Below are 6,000 nucleotides of genomic sequence, written 5' to 3'. Positions count from 1 at the left end.
TTGCTACTTCAAGTCCATATTTGCTTAACAATAAGATTCTTTTTTCACAGCCGTGAGAAAACTGAAGTCTCTTATTTTTTATTGCCATACATGTACTGTCCTCAATGGTTTCTCTTATAGCGACAGTGGCTGAGTGGTTTACCCCCCACCCCCTCTAACCCCCTCCCTTTCACCACAACACACCTGCTACTTTAGTAAAAGAAACTGTCATTTGAAACTACAAATTATTGTAAATCAAAAAACGGAAAATCTAGGATGGAATGTAACAGTATTATGAAACGAATAGTTGCTACTCACCATATAACGGAGATAGAAGGTGCAGATTGTAGTACAATAATTTCATAACTTTTCTAAGTTTTCAAAGTGGAGAACTAGAAGCCATATTTTTTTCTCAGATTGGGTTCTCAAGCAGTGTGATGCCAAGAGTTGCAGGTGGTAAAGACGAGGAAGAATCATATCTGTCAAATAATCTTTCAAATTATTCCAAAAAGTGAAGTGTACCAAAATTAAGTTTACTGATATTCCATTTTTTGAGAATATTGCCTGATCCAGTTGTGGTCACTTATTTCAAAGAAATATCACACTGGTTAGTTAGATGGGGCTTCAGTGCTAGGGGAGAATCGTGGCACAGTAATTAGCAGTGCATAACACAAATTTCATGTGTTTTGCTGTATGACGGAAAACATGCAATAAAAACTTTGGGACTGCACAATAAGGGATTTCTAAGTATGCTATTGTATTACTTTGGAATTGAAAGACTTGATTGTTGTAACTGTGGGTATAAAAGACTAGATGCAATAAAAATCGTTTTTGAAGGTATGTTTATAGATATATATTTATCACGTGTATAAATTCAAATACTTCTGCTAGTAGAGAGCATTTATTTCAGTTGATAAGTCATACAGGGTTATTTGCCCAGATGACAGTCTTGCACTATTGACATTTATGGCTCACACAGCATAATTAAAGTGTGTTATTTGATTATTGAAATACACAATTTTATTTGTATAATGTATTTGCAATATAAGCAATTTCAGTATGCAAATCCTGTTTTGTGGGTTATAGATATATTAGAAGCTATTCCAAAGGAATATATTTTTATTGTTGTAGCATATATGCTTTATTATCTGACTGGTAAGCATGTTGCTATTTAGCTAAATATAAAGAAAACAGTGACCTCAGTTTTAAGTATAATTAGTTTTTAGAGGAGCCTGTTTTCTGATACGAACTGTTTTTAATATCTTCACGAAAACTGGATCTCATCCTTTATACAAAGCTGTGATTTTTCAACGCCTGAGTATAACTCTTTAGTACAAATGTCAGTGTAAATGACCAGCATTGATCTCAGCCGTGGAGCTGAAGAAATCTGCAGGTATTACAGTTCATATCTGCATACTCCAGTGATATAACAGTAGCAAATACCTTATATAATAAAGCTTTATTGTTTTATACATTTTTGTTGACAGTATGTAATCACTAAAATGAGAGTAATATTTGTGCAACTTCAGTACTTTGTAATGATTCAGTGCTATGTGCAATAATCACACAGCTATGAGGCTAATAGAATTAGTAATAGCTTGTACAAAGGAAAGTACCTGCTTCGGACAATGACAAAGATCTGTTGCCTGTAAGTGAAATCTTAAAATTTTTTAATTAATTACTAGTTAATATTGTAGTCAGTAACCTGGTTAAATTGACCTCATTTAGCTCAGAATCGACACTCGCTCACTATGTGCAGTTGTATTTTTAACTCTATTCTTGTACTATGTAAGTACTGCGCACTTAGCTGTGCAGTGTGTTTATCTTTTTAGTCATATATATCTACATAAGTAATCACCTTAGTTGAAGTATTCTGCACCGATAATATTTTCAGTACAACATTTTTTTTTTTTTTAACAAGGCTTGCTGCAGTATTACAGGCTTGTGAATTGTTGACACATTTCAGTAAGACTGCACTTTCAATTTTAGGGTTCTAGTTGCAGGAAAGCCCCACATTAAAATGGTTGCTCAAGTTCTTATAGTACTCCAGGTGACTCATGAAAGAGTCTCTTATTAATGTAGTGCATCCATTATACCTACAGGTAATGATCAACTGAAATTCTAAACAAATGTATTACAGTAATTTATTTACATAGTTTTATGTACATTGGGGAGCCCATATACCTCATGTGTTATAATATATGGCTATAAAACAAAGAAATTGTTTGCCATTTGTCATTTTTGACAAATTTTTATTTTTTAATGTAATAAAGACTTATTGTTACTCTACCTTTTTGTTACAAATCCTCTTTATCATATAGACATAAGTAACAATAGATTACAACATATCTTGATTTGAAAACATTTTGTTTGAATTTGAATTAAGGCTAGTCTGTTCATCATTTAAACTGTAGAACATGCAAATAAACGTGACAGTTTTTTGCAGTATTTGCCCCAGAGCATGCTCCAGTTCTAAAACTGTTAAAAGGCTCACGAAGACAGGACCAACTGTCACATAACAAATTCATAAATGGCTGTTTTTTTTAACTATCCTCGGAAGTACGAACTGTCATGTTTTTAGATTACATACATTTTGATTCAAATGTTATAGTTCCACAAGGTAGTATACAAATTACTGGTGGTTCAGCCGTAACTTCTTTTATACCTGCCTGTCTGGCATACTGTTCTTCCTCTATTGCGGGCGAGAGTCTGGTGTCGTATTGGAAATGTGCAGCAACTCGGGTGAAGGTGGAATCGGTAATCGTACAGCTGAAAAAAGGTGACATGGCATAACGATTGGTCATTTCCCACTAGTAAAGAAACACGTGATGCATAAGTAATAATTTACCTTACAGCTGAAACAAAGAAAAAAATTATGTTTGCAATGGTGGGAAAATGTCTTGTCTGCACCTTCAGCACAATTAGGAATTATAATACAAAATGGATAGATTGCTAATCACCACGTAGAGGTGGTGTTGATTTGCAAACAGACGCAGTGAGGAGACTGCAAAACACGTGTGCCCTCATGGGCCTGAATGACTGTAGACAGTAGCCGTGTGTGTGTGTGTGTGTGTGTGTGTGTGTGTGTGTGTGTGTGTGTGTTTTGGCTTCTGAAGGAGAACATTTTTGTCCAAAAATTAAGAGTAGCAGTCTTTCCATTGTATCTTTCTGCATCTCAATGCCTCGTCTATGCAGTGAGTAGCAATCTATCCTCTTCATATAAGTATTCATTTCATCTGTATGCTTGGTGATAACCTTCCTCTGGATTAAAATAGCTTTGTGATTGATGTTTTGCAGGTTATCAATAATGAGCTTTGCTCATAACATATTACAGAGTTACTGGTAGTATTTGTGACACTCCAGTTCCATTGGTACAGACCCAGCATCACCCTCTCACAGCTCTTTCTTGGCTGCATACCCTGCTTGTCTGCTTTGCCACGTTATATGTAGCTGGCAACACAGACGGTTATCCTGTTCCAACCACAGCTACAACTGCAAAGCAGCACAGCGTTCTCATATAAAATGTGCAGTATGTACCTGGAAATTACCATTTGTGTTATTAAAACACATTCATTACTCTGTGATGAATATATTGGATGGAACTGGGAGAGTTTGTGTAACTCACTTACTGATTCCTTTTCTCGTGTACGCTCCATATTGTAAGAATTAATTACAAGACACTGTCTCTAACAGCCATAATATATTACACCATAATTATCACAATAACACAAAATAACGATAAACACATCCCGATAATCATGCAGCTGGTATTGTTCATCTGTAAATGTTACTGCAGCTTTACTGTGCATTTATTGAAGGGCAAACAGCACCCACCTTCACTGCAATAAGCCTGACCTCCGACTGAAAAGTACACGAGGTGCACTTTGTAATTCAAAACAGCCTGAATACCGGGTTATTCTCAATGAGTTCTAGGAGTAAATGATCCAAACTTTGAAATGCATTTGGAAGAAAGGGTAATGAAATTTTTAATGAATGTAATACTAATCCATATTATGAGATAGAAAGTGACACATAGAACTTCAAACCCTCAAGTTAACACTGCCGCACCGACCTACTTGTAAAACAATACGCCATGTTCCCTACATTTAGGATAGAGCTTCAAATGGAAAAAAACAATGACCAACAATGTGTTGCAGATTCCCAGTCTGTACCTTGAGGCTAATGCCTCGGATAGGAATCCGGATGTTGAACAAGAAGGGGTCTTCTTCTTCTTCCTCAAGATACTGTAGGCGATATTCTACTGTGGTTGAACAATGAAACTGTAAAATAAAAGTTCTCTCAAAAGGATCTATTTGTTGTAAATGACACAGACTTCAACTGAAAGCATTCTTTGGGCTTTTACCTGTATTTGCAGCTTGCAGCGATCTGGTAATGAATTCATAGGTTATCTTTTCTCAGTGGGTACAATTGGACATAATATTTTCCAATTTTTCACAGTACTGTTAGCAAAAGTTTGTGTTCATATTGACAACTCTTCAATTTGAGAATTAATCAGGGGAAAGAAAGAATGTATGTACGTATGTGACTGCTGCAGTACAAACATTTTTAACAGACTTATCAGGAACTGTCAGCAGTATCACTCTTCAGGCTGCACTGTGTGTACTGGTGAAATGCTTTTGCCTTTCCACAGTTGATGTAGATGTCAGATGTATATACTGAGAGTACTGATGAATTATGAGTTAAATATTACACGTATGACAGACACCAGGATCCAATACTTACACTGATGAGCCAAAACATTGTATCTGCCTAATAGCTTGTTTGTTCATCTTTAGAACGATTTTGCATATCAGTGATGTGACAGTTTGTTATTAGGCTTGTGGAGGTATGTAATATTGGACGCCCATGTGCAGGTCACATATTTCGCATAAATAACAGGCCGCTGATTTGCGGATGTGGTGATGGCCCCCCGATAGTGACCCAGATTTGGTTCCACAGAATTTACATCAGGCAAATTTGCTCAATGTGAGTTCTCTATAATGCTCCAAAACCACAGTAGCATGACTCTGCCTCCAAGACACGGACCACTGTACTGATCAAAGATGATCACCACCGGGGAAGACATCAAGCACGAAGTGATGCAGGTGTCTCGCAGCTATCAACGTGTCTTCGATTGCTGCGACAGGTCCCGTGCGAGCATAGGAGAATGCCTCCCACAGCATAATACTGCTGCCACCAGCCTGCATCCCTGGTGTGCTGCACATTTTGAGCTGCTATTCACCTCAATGATGGCATTTGTGGAGACTACCATTGACCTAGTGAAGCAAAAATTAGATTCATCCAAAGAGCCAACATGTTTCCGTTAATCGATGGCTGAACGTGATAGTCTCTTGCTCACTGCAATTGTAACTGACCGTGTCGTCGGATCCACATGTGAACATGTAGATGTGGCCTGCTGTGGAGCTTCGTGTTCAACAATGTGCTCCGAAACACTCTTGTGTGTACCAGCATTGTGCTCTTTTGGCTGAGATGCCATATATCACCATCTATCGTACTTTACAGAGCAGACATGCCTCACAATCCCACGTTCTGTAAAGAGTCGTGGACATATAACCATTTTGTGTCGAGTGATAGTTTCACTGTTCTTGTACCTCTTTCTGTACGTGCTTACAACAGTAGCACATAAACATTTGACCAGCTTTGCCATTTCTGAGATACTCGTTCACAGGCTCTGCATAATAATAATCTGCCCTTTGTCAAAGTCACTTATCTCAATGGATTTTCCTGTTTGCAGCCCCTTACATACTTCTGTTACCATGTTACATGCCCGAAACACCACCAGGTGACATCCAACATCGCGGCGAGCTGTGGTCGTAATGTTTTGGCGTATCAGTGTATATAACACCAATATTGAAGCCTGTAATAACTTTTTAAATTAACATAATAATGTGAATTTATCCTTGAAATTATCCAGTCGTTTCATTTACTTAACTGTTTAAGAAAGGCGGACATGGCATTGGATTTAATTACTGAAAGTATTTATTTCTAGATTTTCAAATG

At 37.2% G+C, this 6,000-nt stretch overlaps 1 protein-coding gene across 1 annotated transcript in view; it reads right to left on the bottom strand.

Moving 5' to 3' along the window:
• Positions 1-861: 861 nt before the first annotated feature.
• LOC124718937 (pre-mRNA-splicing factor 18) overlaps positions 862-6,000 on the bottom strand; it is a 115,112-nt gene continuing 109,973 nt past the window's right edge. Inside the window, exon 6 of the mRNA XM_047244600.1 lies at positions 862-2,748. The gene's annotated coding sequence lies outside the window, so the exon portion shown is untranslated. The remainder of the gene's footprint in view (positions 2,749-6,000) is intronic.

The sequence above is a fragment of the Schistocerca piceifrons genome, chromosome 10 (assembly GCF_021461385.2).
Source record: "Schistocerca piceifrons isolate TAMUIC-IGC-003096 chromosome 10, iqSchPice1.1, whole genome shotgun sequence".
Classification (NCBI taxonomy): Eukaryota; Metazoa; Arthropoda; class Insecta; order Orthoptera; family Acrididae; genus Schistocerca; species Schistocerca piceifrons.
This window is presented reverse-complemented; position numbering and strand designations above follow the sequence as displayed.